General features: G+C 34.1%; 2 protein-coding genes across 3 annotated transcripts in view; one reads left to right on the top strand and one right to left on the bottom strand.

The window, feature by feature from the left end:
- The window catches only part of LOC124538209 (dynein regulatory complex subunit 7), a 171,746-nt gene that overhangs the window by 148,289 nt on the left and 4,316 nt on the right, over positions 1 to 19,141 (bottom strand). The window lies entirely within an intron of this gene.
- LOC124538207 (protein distal antenna) overlaps positions 1 to 19,141 on the top strand; it is a 28,608-nt gene that overhangs the window by 6,184 nt on the left and 3,283 nt on the right. The window contains exon 1 of one of the 2 annotated variants that reach the window (XM_047115181.1): positions 17,991 to 18,301. The exons of the other annotated variant lie outside the window; for it this stretch is intronic. The gene's annotated coding sequence lies outside the window, so the exon portion shown is untranslated. Of the gene's footprint in view, positions 1 to 17,990; positions 18,302 to 19,141 lie in introns of those variants that run through there. 2 annotated transcript variants of the gene reach the window in all.

Raw genomic sequence — 19,141 nt, forward strand, 5'->3', positions numbered from 1 at the left:
TTAGACAACATCACATACATTACTCTGATACCAATGTAAGTAGCTTAAGCACTTGTGTTATGGAAAATCAGAATTAACGACGGTAGTACAAACATCCAGATCCAAAACAACATGGAAAACTAATTAATTCTTCTACATCGACTTGGCCGGGAATCGAACCCGGAACCGGTGTACACATTACTCAACCACGGCGTTCGTCAATATTATTACATATCATATATTTAGTTATTTAAGAATAAAATTAACAATACGAAAATACAGAATCACAATCGGATAATACAGGTTTTTAAATATTTGAAAGAACTATTCGGGGTCTTATATCTCGATTCGAAATACAAAAACAACGGTTTTCCCAATACGCTAAGAAAGTACTCAACGTCAGAAGAAAGTTTCAGAACGTAACGATTTCTTGTAAGTGCATCGTAAAAGCGATTAGATAATCTAAAACACATTTCTAAACGTGTCCGCGTGATCGTTGCGAACGAGAACAATAGCGTGACTGATGTTGACACCTTCGCGTATGTCATTGCACGCCGTTATCGTAAGACTTGAGATAAGTGCATGTATACTATGACAAAAGTATATAACGGACACGAAATTCCACGGCGGGTGTTTGACCGACACGATCAATTAGAAGCGAAGTTATATGCATTACGAAAAACAATATTCAAAAATAGAATTTAAAAAAAGATAGAGAAATAAAAAAGTTATTTACTGTTCATAATAAGAACAATCACGGTTAGGAATAAACTATTGCTACCAGTTTTTTTTTCTTAAAATGAAGACTATTAAAAAATATCAAATCAGCAACGCTTATAATAATATCATCTACGTAAACGATACCATTGCAATGAGTTTATATATGTATGAGCTCTGTGGTAATTCCCATTTTAAGTTGAGCGTGACGTGTTAGTGGTACATAAAATCAACGCCATTCCCAATAACAGCGGACCACATAACTGACAGCTTACGTCACAATTCGACTATACATAATCTGTATTCCGGCATAATGGCGCCGATCTTCAGCTCACTTCATCGCGAACTTCACGCCGTAGACACCTCGGTAGTTACCAGTCACTCGACACCCTTAGGAGTTACGAGCCCACTCGAATCTTATCCCTCGAAAGAGCCGGGGGAGGCACGCGAAATGTCAAGCCTTCAACTACACGCTGGCGTATCGTACCTACTTATATAGATACAGTTGCTACGTACAAGATACTGAATTCCGTTTAGCGATCCAAATTATGCCTTTGCTTTAATATCTATTTTATAAAATGTTCCGATTTGTAAGACTAACCTGTACACTGAAATGTAAGCTCGTCGATTAAACCATAAAATCTTAGTACTAAGTTACGAACTTGTTATTGAGTCAGCTTAGATTAAGTTGATAGTTATAAAACAAAGCCTTACAAATACGTCTTATCGGATTTCAAATGTGAAAATTCGAAATTTAAAATAAAATTCCAATTTTAAAAGTAGACATAATTGGTTCATAGCATACAGCTAATAAATGATACAACCAGTTACATGTACTTATGTAACAATAAAAGTTGTAAATTTTTGTAATTTAAAGATCAGCTAAAAGCCGTAAGTTGCTACATACATTATGGTTTATAATAAATAAAATTATAAACCAACTGTTTCAATTCAATCAAATTGATTTCTAAATTCTAAAACATATATAAAGGAATTGATATAGGATTCAGCGGTAACTGGTAAGTATATAACAGCAAACAGTTTGCGTTGCGTGACTAATTTAAATATCTCCGTCCGATCAGTTAAGGCATCGCTTGACAGACGAAGGTATGGACATGGAAAATCACTATTAAGACAGGATACCACGAGACGCGAATACCGCAACTCGCATTTACATTCACGCGCTGCAACGCTGCGAGCTCCGCCTCGCAGCCGCCATTATCGCGGCCGACGTGGATATACGACGAGGAATACTTGATGAGACATCGCTTTTAATAACGGCGTAATAATTCCAACTTATGTAACATACCCGTAAGCGAATGAGACACGCTTCAAAATTAATATTTATAAACGTATTTATTACTAATCGTCGAGAGCAATGCTTTCGACTGCTGAGAGTAAAAAAAGGCTCATTTTCTTATCTATTTCTCGTGGCGTATCAAAATGACATTTTGAACAACTGGATTGAATAATTAATTGAGTTAAAATTAGACATAAACATTAGCCATACCTTCGTTAAAACAAATATCCCAAAAACCCTTTTATTTTTATTTTATTAAAAAAAACAGCTGACGTCAAACATCGTACGTCACTTGGGAACAAGGCTATATTATGTTAATTGCACCATATACAAAAACAAAGTAGATAAATAATTAATTGATTATACCTTATCTTTCTTAATTACCTTTCCGTCAATCTTCGAAATTTATATTATTAAAATTGCATGTAAAATATACCACATCGGTTACTATCTGGAAATCTTACGTCTCTCTCTCCCCCGCTATTATTATACCGTAAAGAACCGTCAAGTCAATATCAGTAGTAGTTACTTATTTTTATTTGTATATATAAACAATTGAACCAAATCAAAGATCTGCTTCAAACCCCTAATTCGATAAGGCAGGTAGACCACCTCTACGATATGTATATTACCTCCGAGTGTTCGTATAACAACCGTGTCATATCCAGCGTACGTTTCTCGGCGGCACGTAGGTACCTGCCTGCCGCTCATTACCAGCGCCGAGCGCGTCTACCTGCCGTCCACAATTACGGGCCCAAGGTTTTTTCCGCGACACCAATTTTACCGTTTTGCGTATTATGCACCATTTTAAAGTCGCATTAGCTGAATAAACTGGTTCTCGAATGTCGACTATTTATGTTACGATCGAAATCTACGATAATGGTCGAATTGACTTCGTTAAAACTATGATGAATATATTTTTTAATAAACATACCATAGATAAATAAGTAAAGATCTTAATCACAGAGCTTAAATCTTTTACTAGAACTATAACATTAAATTTGACGACCTCCGTGGTCGAGTGGTGTGTACACCGGTTTTCATGGGTACGTCACTCTGAGGTCTTGGGTTCGATTCCCAGCCGAGTCAATGTAGATTATCATGTGTTTTCTATGTTGTCTTGGGTCTGGGTGTTTGTGGTACCGTCGTTACTTCTGATTTTCCATAACACAAGTGCTTTAGCTACTTACATTGGAATCAGAGTAATGTATGTGATATTGTCTCATATTTATTTATTTATTTATTTAAATGACTTCCATGTCTTAGTAGCGTTTTAGGGTGTTGGTTGTCATTTGTCAGGCAAAAAACCAGCCTATAATAATCCTTTCTTGAAGTTCAATCAGTACCAAATTTCATCAAAATCGGTTCAGCGATTTGGTCTTGTAAGATCGCCAGTCAGAGATACTTTCACATTTATAATATAAATATAGTTTATATGTATTTATAAAAAAAATATTTGTCTTTTATGAAACATAAACAAATGACAAGTTAGCTTTAACGACCAGAAACAAGGAACGGGAAGTAACACAATGTAGCAAAACAACATAGAATCATGGCGAAATGGAGGATTGTGCGTAATTAAATGCACCTTTCCATTAGATGCACCATGTTATTTAAAACTTCAAACAATAACAATCTTTACCGACCATTTATAAAGACCAATTTCCCATGAACGCAACGTCGTGATACTGGGTATATAATCGTGATCAGAAAATGGGTGACGCACGTCTCATTCAGCGAAGATTATTCACGCACGCGACCGGAGTAAGATCACGCATTCACGCATGTCTGTGAAAGCTTATACATCACTTTCAGCTCGACTACGAAACGAGCAAAAGCTTACAATTATATTATAATTAAAACTAAAAAAAAAAACAAATGTTTCTTATTGTATAACATCTATACATACATATAATAAAATCGGAGTGACTGTTTGTAATATAGTATACACGGTACATATACCAAAATAACATTTTTTTACAATTTTTATCATTCTGTTTATTCTGACTTATCTCCTTTCACTGGCAGATAACTGATATAATAAGGAGTAGCATACGCTACAATAATATATTTTTTTTTTTTGTTAAAGTCAAACGCGTAACAGATTGCAAGCACATCTAGTTTACAATTTACATTATATACATATGTAATTACAAGATCAATATTTTACAAATAAAATAACAGAAAAGAAAAGAATTTAAGAAGAAGCACTTCGTAATAGTTAAGTTCAGATAAGTGAACCCATAATATCGACAAAGTAATAATAATTCGGAGCATCGCAATCAGTGCATGTTCCGAATTGTCCTGCGTTTATACCCCCTAATGTCCGCCGGGCGCGCGCATCGCAGACGCATATGCCGTAGCCGTGGGACGCAAGTTAACGCAAGGATATTATTATCGGCGCGGCAAACAAAGGGCGAGCGAACGCGGGCGCGTACCATTGTCGCTTTCCGGGAAGAGATGGCCGCGATTACCGCCACCCGCCATCGCCACCGCTCAGCCGCTGTAAATCATTATCTCCGTAAAAACTAATTGAAAAGAGCTGCACCTTTTGTTATCGCGTCACTTATTACGTTTGGACGTGCCTTCGTAGTCGCGGCTCGTTGCTGTGATAACGCGTCCCAAACAAAAGACCGTGCTTCCGAGAAGAACGTAATTGTTGGAACATCTAATCGTCAATTATGTATACAAAAATAACTGCGTTCGTTTATTAGAGCATGCTCATTTGTAATAGTAAAGTTCACATTGTTGCAGACAGTAAACAATACGTATAAATGTTTGAGAATATTTAAGATACGGAATTTTACATACTTAAATAACTTTAAGAATATTTTAAGTGGTTTCAAATGTTTGGAACGACAAAAATTCCTTTTTTATAATAGAAAAATGGGCTTTGACAACGATTTTAAATTAACCACATGAGCATAATGTTTTCTAAAATTTCTGAACTTCGCATATTTTGAAGCCATTAATAAATTTATTGTCAATTTTGAAGTAAGTTCAATTGGCTATTTAATAGTTACAAATCGGTTTCAAAATATGTTATACATAATAATATTTATAAATAGCAATAAATAGTTAGTGGAGATCTCTCCACTAACTATTTATTGCTACGCCACACCAATTAACTTGGTTATTAAAAACTTCTCTTCAAATCTGTGAACAAGGTCAAATGTAATAAAACCCGTAGGTACTACTGACTAATAAGAAGATAGTATGGTAGCCGAAGCCGACGGCCATTTTCGAGGGAACCTAATTGCGCAGAAGATATTTTAGTGACCAAGTTGCCTTTAAGCCGGTGGTATAGTTTATCCCACACGACCGTAAAGATCTCAGGTGAATAAACAACGGCTTTATGTACTTGGAGGTAACATGCAAATTACGGATTCTTGACGGAAAACTAATAGCTAAAAATAAACTGAGTAGCATAGCCGAGATGGCCCAGTAGTTAAAACACGTCGCATCTTAACCGATGATTGCGTGTTCAAACCTAAGTAAGCATTACTAAATTTCACGTGCTCAATTTGTATTTATAATTCATGTCGTAATCGGCGATGAAGAAAAACATCGTGAGGAAACCTGCATGTGTTTAATTTCATAGAAATTCTGCCACCTGTGTATTCACCAACCCGCTTTGGAGCAGGGTTATGGAATATGGTCCAAACCTTCCCCTCATAGAAGAAGAGGCTGTAGCTCAGCAGTGGGAAATTTACAGGGTATTAATGTAATGTAATTCGTATGTATGAGTAGCATAGAGTAGTGAGTTTTATTAATATATTGTGTAAATCTAAAAATATTTCTTATTAATTTTAAATTCGAAACATATACGCTAGAAAACAGTTCTCAGGCCACGAACGCTTGTCTGTTTAGAAAATAATAATACACAACCTCTAGAACAAGGAGAGCGTTTACAGCAATAAGAAGAGAAACCTTTAATTAACTTCATTTAATAGAGATTTACTGCTTTAAAAGTCAAAACATAAATGTCAATAGTTAATTTAACGATTGATTATATTAACACAGATCTGAATGGTTTTGCCGTCGAGACGGGAGTCGGATATTTACGTGAATATATGCTTGATTTATTTACGACGTAGGTTGTTATAATAAATGCGTCAGAGAAAACTAATTTCCTTTGCTTCACAATTATTGCACGTCGCTACCGTTGAGCAAAAGATCTTATGCTAATTTATTAACATTTTTGTCTTTAGCTTTCCATGTTAACTAATCTATATTAATATTATAAATGTGAAAACATATAGAATACAGACACATGATGATACGATATTTTGATACATTTATTTAAACCAACGGTCCTCTCAGAAACTTCGGGCCTATTTAACAGAGCTTGTTGATATTTCGAAAACCAAGACAGGTTTTGTTATGTCAAATTTGGCGCCAAAATGATAAAACCTTTTTATAAATTTAATTTTTAATATCAAATAGTATATTAGTTTAGTTAGAATTGAAGTTTCTTGATAGCAATTCACTTTAATTAAGTTTCCGTTTTTTTTACTACGATCGAGTTTCCTTTCAGTACAGTTCTACAGATATATATTTAATATGAAAACGAGAAATTACCGATAAATTATTTTAACAATCATTAAAACGTTTTGAATAAATAAATCAAAGCTCGTAATGAATTTTCGAGTCGTATAATTAAACACATTCCTATCCGTCCAAGCTATTGTCGGGATTATTTTAAACACGCCGTATAACAATTATATGAACATACGAACCTGTTGCTGATATTGTTTTGAGAACTCCATTAAAACGTTTTATTGCCGCGTGTAAATTCGCTAATTTGCCGCTCAATTTTGGCGTCCAATGTTTTAGAAGTTAAAATAATACATACATTGTTTTCGATTGTACATACTACTTACCTGCTCGGGGTCGCTCTATCAACCCATCGTTTAAAAATAAACATTTTTTGCATTCATAATAACTATTTATTAAAAGTATTGAATATGTACTTAAGTATTATATATGTAAGTATTTAACATGTATTATATTATACACTAGCTGTGCCCGCGGCCTTATACGCGTTTGAATTTAACAGAAAAAAAAATTATAAATAATAATATTATTGTAGCCTAAGTATCAGCCTATTATATCAATTATCTGCCAGTGAAAGTCCCGTCAAAATCGGTCCAGCCGTTCCAGAGATTAGCTGGAACATACAGACAGACAAAAATTGTAAAGAATGTTATTTTGGTATATGTACCGCGTATAGACATACGCATTGAGTAAAAAAGGGCTATTTGAATATTACAAACAGACTCGCAATTTTATTATACGATTTTTATATAGATTAGTAACTTATCTCTACTGCATACAGTTATATAAGTGTCCACATTTGTATATTTTGATTTTTCGTTTAAAAACCAAACTTAAAAAAAAACTTTTTATTCCGGCTTGAAAAGTTGAAACTCTTGGTCTATCTGTCCTACAATATGCAATCATAACATCTTTATCCTATAAATACATATATCCCTCCTAAATTGCGCTGTTATTTGATTAAAACCGCATTAAAATTCGTTGCATAGTTTAAAACATCTCATTGTATAAAAACATAACGTTTATATTATAGATATATACAGTCACCATATATCTGTCTATAGTTTATACTGTGTACTGTGTGCGATATATCTAAAATTTTCATGTGGATACAATTATATACTGCCTATATTTCTAGATCAAAGATTAAAAAGCCAAATTTCTTATCAATTCAAGACGAACAGTTTGAATTAATGGTAGCTTTTTATTAATATAATCCTTTTAAGATGATGATTTAAAAGTACTTGTAAGTAGTGCCTGAAGTACAATAAAAAAAACGTAACAACAAAATATGCCTTACCCGAGATGACTTTTGCGAGTACTTTTGAATCTTTCATTTGAATATTTCATTTTAGAAGCTCGGATCACGTTTAAAATAACCGGTAGTATTTTGATTTTGATTAAAATCTCATTACAAATAGATAAGGTTATTACTTAAGGTAGTAATTGCCTTTAAAAAACTAAAACAATTATTATCTTGTAACATGTGTAATTTATCATATACTAGCTGTGCACGCGTTTGAATTTAACAAAAAAGTTATTTGTGTAGCTTAATTACTCCTTATGACAAAGTCCCATCAAAATCGGGTCAGCCATTCCAGAGATTAGCCGGAACAAACAGACGGACAAAAATTGTAAAAAAATGTTAATTGGTATATGTACATATGCATCGAGTATAAAGGCCTATTTTAATGAGTATTAAAGTTAGCATTCATACACTCCAATTTTATTATATGTATAGATTTAGAGTATTTATTTTAATTAGTATGTATTAATTAACAATTGTGCACCTGCTTACCGCTTTATTTAATTACTATCTCTATCCAAATGTTGTCTGGAAGAGATCGCCTTTTAAGCAATGACACCGCCCTTTGTATGTACATGTTACACAGCTATGTAGTTTCGTTGCATTTGTTTTATTCCTGTATGTTATTTTAATACTTGGCGTACAATAAAAAGCATGTTTGCTATGGAAGATGTGTATGCCGCCGTTGCCTTTTCTGTACACATTTTTATGATATAAAATTGTACCGGTCGCTGCTACTGTTTTTAAAGAAAACATGTATTATAAACTGTTTGAGCCCGCGACTTCATGCGCGTTTGAAATTAACAAAAAGATATTATTTAGTTCTCGGTTTTTAGTATAACTTATTAATGTTAAAGAAAAGTAGCCTAAGTCACTCATTACATCAGTTATCTGCCAGTGAAAGTCGTTTCAGATTAGCCGAAAAAAACAGACAGACAAAAATGTAATTTTAGTATATGTACCGTGTATAAATACACATGCACACAAGCGGTTATTTTAATACTACAAAAGGACTCCTGTTTTATTATATGTATAGATATCTATCAAAATATTTATCTTCAATGTTTCACTAATACAAAAATTGACATGTACCTAGGTATAGGTATTTTATCTCATAGCGATGAATTAAGGATTGTACGTGGAACAAAAAGCATCATATGCAAATGTAATAAAAATCTGCCAATCAAATTCGTGCATATCAAAAGCTAGATATCCCCGCGGTTTCGCTCGCGTTTTAGGGCTACACTGGTCAGATACACAAACTAGGCTATGTACTTCCTTGATATTCTAGCTTGCTACAAACACCATTTCATCAAATTCTGTTCAGTAGTAGCCGTGATAGAGCAATATACGAATAGATAGATAGAATTACTTGAGCATTCATAGCATTATTATAGATAAGATAAGTACAGCTCAATACCGTCTACAGCGAAATGATCTATTCGGTTCAAAATCTGTTCAAAAATCAACTATATGGGATTAAGAAAACAATCCTAAATGAGTAACAGATAAACCAATGCCGTCTGCTTTATTTAATTGTAAAGAACGCTTGGTTTATAGTATTTCGTTTGTGAATGGTCGCATTACAAAACGGGTACGCGCCGGAGCCCATTACTAGTAAAAAATAATTTCTTACACCCCACATTTACCCGAATGACCCTTCATGCCTGTTCGTCCTTTGTTTAGACGGAACAATATTAAGGAAATACAAAAAAACGGGTCATAAAATATCATCCAATGTCACGTTCAACGCGGGGTGTGATGGCTCTAAGAAATTTCTCCATTGAAATCGCGCGGACGAATTATGTAGATGAGTTTATTTAGTTACGCTTATTATTACACTTCTTCGTAAATGTATTATAAATTATTTCATTTGACGTTCACTCGGCTGTCAAAATTCGACCATAATCATTATAAATAATTAAGAAAAATCATAATTAATTTACATTTGTCAAAATTTCTTTCTTTTTTTTATAATAAAAAGAACAGTAAAGGCCTTCTATAAAACTGTAAAACGAAGAACTCTGTCCCTATATGCCTATGTATGTTCAAATCTGTAAAACTAACCAACGGATTTTGATGCGGTTTTTATAAATAGATAGCGGGAATTGAGAGGAATGTTTTTGTATATAAAACGTGGACAGTATAGTAAAGAAACACTGAACAAATTCTATAGTACATTTAATGACAGTATTGAAACCGTGCGAAGCCAATATACTGGATTTTATTATCAATGGTAAGTCAAGTACATGTAAAGTAAACCCAATCCAAAGAATTATGGAAATGTAATTGACACACAACAGATTATTTCACGCATTTTTAAAAGGTGAAATTAAACAAGCTTGAAATAAATCCGATCTTGTTAATTAGCTTATCACAAAACGATATATCAAATATAATAAAGCCAAATCCACACACTGGCGCTTTAATTGACGCAATTATATCAATAGCGTTACATATTAGAATTTCAAATATGGAATAAAGCATCGGCAACATCTGGGTGGTCTTAAATATTCTAGTACCGATCTATTATTTCCGAACGTATATCGATAAGAGGTAAACACGCAAAAATCTAAGTATTGTCGATATCAATAGAGATAAGAAACCATAGTTACATTCGGGGAAGTTAAGCGAGGCCTGCCGGTGGTTCCGTGAAGTCATTAACGCATTTCCGCTACCTGAGCGTTAAAACATGTCATGACTCGTCATGCTGCGAGCATTCTCGCGGTTAAAATATAAGCCGTCCCTGTACTATTATTAAAGCGCGGTATTGGCTTAGGGCTGTCGTCATCCGCCGGGTTCCGTATAGTTTAGCGGATCAAAGGATCGTTTAGATGTGAAAAAATAGATAATCACTTAATTAAGGGCGATGGTAAATTCTATTCAGTTTTATTTTGGTAACAGTTATCCATCTCCACAGACTTTTTTCGCTTTTTAGGGTTGTGTAAATACAATAAAAACCCCGATGGAACATTTTCGTGTATGTAAAATATATTTTATTTATCATATTAATATATGGCCCTATTAGTTGTACACAGTTAATACTGCCGGGTAGAATACATGTGTGGTTGGTACCTACCCTGCGGACTTCATCTATTTCACATTCTTTTGGATCTGACTTTTAAGTCTGATTGACAAAACTATTAAATCTAAGAAGCTGGAATATGGTACATAAGTTCTATGACATCAGCATCAGCTAAAATAGATTTTATCGAAGCCAGCAGATGATAATGTCATTTTGTTATCACCTTAAACTCACTAATTGTACAGACAACTTATTTTTGTATTTTTTTTTAATTTTTATTTCGAATTAATAATAATAATAACCGTGGAGAAACTTATTGTTCATTTATTCTAACTCCAAGATATCTTCTTTAAAACCATTCTCACAATATCTAGCCACTAACATGACTCACTAAAGACCTCAGCAACTCGGAGATAAGTTTAAGCATAATAGTCAGCGGTTGATTGACGACACAAATCCCGGTAATTGACAACCCTAACGGGGAAACACATTAAAAACAGGGCTACGGCGTTGTATTAAGGCTTAAATTCATTTGCGGCGAGCCGAAGGTTACAGGGTTGGGCCGTTATCTATATATTGGTCGAATGGCCTCGCTCGTCGCGCCTCGGCCCTGTTGCACTCGCGAGTGTCACGATAACAATTACCGAGAAACTTATTTTGTTGTTCACATTCACACCGACGATTATGAACCTTACGCCCCAGACAATAAAGACGGGAGAAGCTCACGTTGCATAGGTACATGGCGATCAGAGGCGCCGCGTTGAGTCGAATACTAAATACTGAACGGTTTAAAGGTAACATACTAACATAGTATAGCTAGGTCCGCGTTGCAGCTAGATATCCTAAGCTAGAGGTTTATATGACCTAATTCCCAGCACTTGACTGCATTGCACAATATCTCAACTCTCAAGGACAGTTTGCGTTAGCTTTGAGTTTTATGTTTTGCTTAAATATTTCGATTCCAATTTGAATTTGAATTCCGAATCGATACGATTTTTTTAAACATATTTATTTAACTTTTATTACTTTTGAGCACGGACATTTAATTACTCTATGAGACAATTAGATTATCAAAACAAAAGTGAAGAATAATTTTCAAAACAAAAGCCCTTATTCTTTAATTGTTTTCTTGGGCTCGCGTTCCTGCTAATTAATAAAAGTAATGAACAATGTAGCCCGAAAAAAGTCGAGAAAGTGCGTCAATGTGGACGGACTTTGGCCGCTGCATAGTCGATAATCACGCGCGACAGATGTCCGCCCCAGCGCCGAGATAAGCGTCATCGATAGACTATACGTGCGGTGTACGTGTACCTACGTACGTATACGTACCATACGAGTGGCGTCTAAAAATTCAAGTCGCGGCGTCAGCGAGTGCAGCCGGTCTCGCGCCATCGGGCTAATGAGTGGCGGGGGGTGGAGGGGGCCCTGGTGAGCGGGTGGACGGGGGGGTCGCGGTAATGGCGCGCGGCGTCGGATGTCGCCGGGGGGTGCCGCGCCGCGCCGCCGATAACAAAATCACTAGAGAACGTGGACAGCGATGTAGCCTACACACTTGAGATGGACATGGTATTTTGAATGTGCCGCAAACAAAAGCTGTGACCTCCTTACGTGCGCTTAGGACAAACGAACGCATCCGACGCTATCATTATAACATTGCACGAACGTGATCGATTGCACTAGCTTTGTCTATGTCCACACCAATTCGGTTTATAAAAAGCTGGTTTACGTGATGAATTTACAGTACACTCATGAAGTACATCTCATAACTAATCTACCAGTGCATTTACCAGATTAGTTGACATTGAGTATTTATCATCTACACATTAATATCATAAATATAATTTTCTTCTCAATAAAGAAGAATGACATTATTTCAAATCGTTCCAATAACTCCTGAAATCAGAGAGTTGAAAGATACCCACTCTTCAGCTTTAATATTATAATGTTTATAATAAAAAATATGTTTACTTACAATATCAATACCGTTTACTTACATATTTATAGTAATTTAAAATATTAGTTTTAATATACGAAATTAAATTCATATTAATATAAATGCCATATCCGAATAAAGTCGGACTCGGCAAACATCGCCAATGCCCGAAATACAGTGCGGGCGACGCGTCGTAAATCGCGCGGCTCGGAGGGCCTTTGTGGCCTCAACTTGGCACAAACATACCTACGCCTGCCTCGCCTCGACTCCGCTATCTACCTAAACCTTGCAAAAACACGCGACAAAAACAGTTAGGTAACGACGAGACCGGTCAGCGTGATGCTCGGAGCTCAGCAAAACAAGTACCTCGGTCGAGATAACTTACAGAGAAGGTACAATAACAAACATCTTAAACAAGAATAATGCTTAGTTACTCAAGCGTTTATTACAAGAAAAAATATAATCAGACGAAACTTTTTTTTTAGTATATAAAGAAAAGAAAAAAAAACGTCGGAACTGTTTTAATTGTGTGATTACCATTTAACAAGTTCATGAGCTTATAATATTTAAATTATTATAATATACATAATTAAAAAATAAATTTAGCAATAATAAATAAAATACTTCAGACACATAATTATGAAGATATACTATATTACATGCACGCATCAGTCAAAAAAAATGTAGAATCATTCACTTTTTTTTATTTGTAAAAATTTACTTTATCTGTGAAATGATTTAACTTTTTTTTTAATCCGAGTCTCAAACTCGCTGCGGCTACACGAGTTAGCAAATAATATAACGACTCCAAATAAGTTGACAACATTGCGGGATGAAAGTTCTTTCACAACACCGTCGAGGGGTTTACTGTTATTAAAGGGTTATTATCTAATTGTTTTATTATATCTTTAGGATGCTAATTTATTTACTCAATGCTACAATTACACCCGGCCATAATATCATACATTAAATTAAAGTATAGTTATATATACTCATGTCAATATTTTCAATGAAATGAAATTATTTGTATTGTTTTTTATTTTAATTCGATTCCTTATTAATATTCAATTTTATTGATCGCTGATCCTAACTTAATTCGCGTGGAGATTAAGAAAAAGATATACATAAAGGTAAGAGTATTTTTACATAACCTAGATTCATTTTCAGTGCCCGGGAAAGTGAGTATACCGCGTAGACATATTCCGAGAAAGACACAGAAGTATTTCTCCGAACACAGTGTACCCTTAGTTTAAAAAATGTACATAGATATATCTATAACAATATTTAGAAGTAAATAAATGTATTTATTAGATATCCCGTTTTAGTATTGTATGAAGAATATACTCTACACGAGAAATGGGTGTTTTTTTTACTTTTGTATCATGTTGATAGTCTATACATATAATATAATTGGAGTGTATGTTTGTGTTATTAAAAAAAACCTTTTTTTTACTCAATGCATATGTATGTATACACGGTACATATGCCAAAATATCATTTTTTACAACTTTGTCTGTCTGTCTGTCTGTCCGTTTCGGCTAATGTCTGCAACGCCTGGACCGATATTAACGGGGCTTTCACTGGCAGATAATAAGGAGTAACTAAGCTACAATAATATATTTTTGTTAAATTCAAACGCGTACAAGGTCGCGGGCACGGCTAGTGTTTAAATAAATCATAGATTGAATTTAATTTAGAAACTATATAAATACTAAATGTTCTCCTCCGATGATTATGATGATGTCTTGATTGGCCAAACTATATTAATTCGATTTATAAACCCTTTTGCAGAGTCGTAACTTATGTATATATAATCGTCGGATAATATTACATTTACATGTAAATTACAAAGACGCACATATACGTTATACAACTTAAAAAACTATACTTCAGCGACCTTGAAAGAAAACTTTTTCAGCTTTTAGATTTCCATAAATAATAATTTTCAAAATATATCCTAGTCTCAAACATATCGTTCGATGTAAGATATAGTTAATATATCCTACAGCGTCATTGTCTATGGGTGATGGTGACCACTTACCGTTGGCCCATATGCTTGTCCGCCAACCTATACCATAAAAAAATATCATAGTGAATACAAACTCTTCTCAATAATTTCTACACTGATAGTCCTGATACCAATGATATTCTAATAAACAGATATGTTATACCCATACTAAACAACAGAAAAAAGTGTGCCGCGCCGGGGATCGTTTATTTTACATTTCGTTATACTTGTAACGAAATGTATAGTAGTAAAAGGATAGTTTGATAAAAACAATAAGCAAAAAGGGATAACGAGATGTTTTAATTACGCAAAACGAATTACTACATAATTATGATGTATTATAACGTATTACTGGCATAATTATGATGAAAACGACTAAAGGCAAACGTCCCAATTAGGACGTTTTCTAGTCTTCACTTTTTGTGCGTTAATGACATATCTGTTTACTAGAACATCATTGCCTGATACTATTTCATATATCTTTATTATTTTGATTGCCATGAAGAGGTATTAATATATACATACACGTATCATATATACTAATACTCAAATTTAAATCTATCCGTTACTCTTTCACAGTGAAATCACTGAACATTGATACAAGCATGGAAACCAAGGTAGGACATATGCTAAGCTCTTCATGCCTAACCTGAAAGAAACTCAACTGTATGCCATTATATCATAACATATAACTTTTTTTATGTTATACGTTAGCGGACGAGCATATGGGCCACCTGATGGTAAGTGGTCACCATCACCCATAGACAATGAAGCTGTAAGAAATATTAACTATTCCTTACATCGTCAATGTGCCACCAACTTTGGGAATTAAGATGTTATGTCCCTTGTGCCTGTAGTTACACCGGCTCACTCAAGACATGACATGACAAATCATGAAAAATGACATTCGACGAGCTAAGTGTTCTTTAATCTTGATTTGTAAATAAATTGTTTTAATTAAAATCAGCACTACCTATTTCTGACTTTTTGAGCTACGCCGCACAATCTTTCAATCCAAAGCACAAAATATGTACTCCATATTATTCACTAATGGGACCATTTCCAAAGATAGATTCAAACAAATATATCTGAGGTTAACTTACTCCATTTCATTAGCTAATAACGGTGTTACAATATACACCACAAACGTTTTAGCAATATAATTATAATACAATACAACAATATATATTATACTCATAGCGCTGTAAAGTAAGTACATATAATACTCACCTTAATTTTACTAATAAAGTACCAGTTAATCTTTGCCGTCATTCATAACGCACTTTTCGCGAACCAACACAATCTTTACATAGTATAAAACAAAGTCGCTTACCGTCGTCGTCTGTCCGTCGTCGTCTGTCCCTATGTATATATATCTTTAAAATTTTGATGCATTTTTTTAATAGATAGAGTGATTCGAGAGGAAGGTTTTTATATCTAATGCAATGACAAAAAAGTAAAGAAACAAGATAAAATCTGTAGTATACTTAGTAGGGTGATTGATACCTACTAAGTATACATGCACACGTGCGAAGCCGGGGCGTTAACGAAAAACGTAACGAAACGAAAGCGAAGTTAACATGAAAGATAAACAAATCTTAGGTTTACGATCGCGAATTAGATGCGATTTGCTACTCATCCCATCTCAATCAGACTTAAAATTAATAGTGTATAAAATAACAATAAGTCTTTTAAGTCTTTAGTGATAAGTCGGTAGTGTAACTTTTAAAACAAATAAATAAATATTGTGCACTACTTCAGTTCGTGATTATTATATATATTTTTATAAAACAATACTACATCTGTTAACTACTGATATCCTTATTTATACTTTAACTTTACTTCAAAAATTTCGATAATTCGTCAACGTATTTTACTTGCAAATTTATAATGAACATCATTATTTAAGCTCTCGACCAATGATATCGCGTCAAATCGATAACAAAATGTTATTTATTTTTTCGTTCAGTTGTGGTTGGAATGGCTAAAGATTAATCTTACTATAATTTAGATCTTAGCAATGCTGACACGTTAATTCAAGGTCAAAAGTTGTTTATGTATCTTTACTGCTCCTGCCATTGGAATAGACTAGTCACACCTTACAACCTCTTTCCACACGCATTATTTAAGTCACATTTAAATCAGCTGAGCTTCTGGTATAAAGAGTAAGCGGCGTTTTAGTAACAAATCATTAAAATTCCATACATTTTAATAACAATGAAAAATTAATTGAATTAAAGCCTTCGCAATTTTTCTTTCCATTTTTCTTAAATATAAAAACAATACTGTGACTTATTTTTAAAAGATAAGAATGCTATTTTTACTTTTATTGTTTTACTTTTCATGGAATTGTAAATTTAATTTTATAGATCATAAACAAGAGATATATGAGCGGCTAGTTCGATGTAGATCAGAGAAAACCGGTAGATCACAATTTATTTTGTACCCAGAAGATAAGATCTACCATAGATTGTAGGTAGAAAATCTGATCATTAGTTTTAACTTTGTTAGTGATAAGACGTGTTAAAGATCGTTTATCAATCATCTATCGAGCTATTCGACTACAATTATAATTAGTTACATACCTATATAGCTATCATATATCAATCAAACGATTAAGTTACATATCCATAATCGAAATAAACAATCTGACCGAATGATAGCAAATTATTATTAACATTTCCCCTACGATGTTATAAGGGAAGTAGATATAAAAAACTGTGATCGATGATGACAGCTACTTAAAACAGACCGCAAGATGTCAACTGAAAAATCCTTTTATTTTTATTTAAAATACTCATCTCGAAACGGCGAGTCAACTAATTATGTCATAAAATATGCAATTCACTTTCATGAGAAAAATAAGTTGCTTTAATAATTGCGAGCATTAGCTGGTCGCTAACTAGTCGCGTCGAGACACCCGCGAGACGCCAGGACAAACTTCGCAACCGAGAAAAGTTGTGAACGCCGCGATTGAGCGTAAAAGTTGAGTGAACTTCGCAAGCGATAAAACTTTTGTCGAGATCTTTTGGGGGTCGGTGGAAAGTTGATGCGTTGGGAATTAATTGCATTAATAAAGTGCGGAGGCTAGGCCGGTGTTTACGGCGTGCGGGGCGCGAAGGGGCGGCGGGTCGCGGCGCGCGGGCGGGCGAACGGACACAAAGGAGAGGCGCGGCCCGGCGGCCGGCGACTGGCGGACCGCGACTGGTCTTATCACCGGCAGTCGGCAGTCGGCACACAGTCGCCGCGCGCGCCCCGCGACGCACGTCCCGCGAAACGCTACCCGTGACGCTAACGGACCAGTGACTTGTGATTGTGAGTGAAACCCGAACCGCGACCTGTGTGAACACGTGCCGCGCACTGCGCATCCCTGCTATATTTTTATTGGTGGACTTCCCAGCACGCGCTTGTTTATTATAAAGCAAAACGGCTGAGCTGTCAAAAATTGTAAACAGACCACACGTGCCGACTCGCAAGTAAGTTGTGAACATATCATCTCATAAGCTGTCGGCATAAATATTATATACATAAAAACCGCGTAAAAATATAAATATAAATAGAGAAAATCAAAGTTCTTTCTGAGTTTTATTTAATTAATTTTTTTACCATAATATAGTAAAACATCATTTATTCAAATAACAAAATAATATTTTAATAAATTTCCACATAAATAATATTTATTGTAAATGTCATGAAAATGCATTGATAAATAATAATCCCCTGCATTATATTTAAGCGTTTCTCTGTAAAACGTATTAATCTACCTTCACGTAAATAAAAATGTTCGCGTTTGAATAACTCAAATTAAGTTTAACTGGAACTAAAATCAGTTTAATTTGTTTTATTTTTTATTTTATAGATACATAAATAGCGAACACACAAAACTAAACATACTCTTGAGTAGCAAATATGTAAATAATAATAATACATAATTTAAATATTCCTTAAAATTATATTACACACTAATTTTACTTACTATACTGACTACAAAATACAATACTAATTATGCGAAATAAGAAAAGTAAAATCCTTTTATTTTTAAATGTTACCGACGGAATTTACAACAAATCTTGTAAAAAAATATTAAGGAAAGTTCTAAATTATTTTATTGACAAATTATCAAACAAAACAAAATAAAAACACGATTTTTTATACATAATTGAATAAGGAATTAAATGAAAGTATAGATAGATGAATATTAAATTAATGACAAAAGATAACATGTAAATTAAATTTAACACAAAACCATAACTTTGACGAAATCAGTTTTTACGCCCTTGTTAAAATAGTGTTATTTTAAAACAAAACAAAATAAA

The sequence above is a fragment of the Vanessa cardui genome, chromosome 20, assembly GCF_905220365.1.
Source record: "Vanessa cardui chromosome 20, ilVanCard2.1, whole genome shotgun sequence".
NCBI classification, from domain to species: Eukaryota; Metazoa; Arthropoda; class Insecta; order Lepidoptera; family Nymphalidae; genus Vanessa; species Vanessa cardui.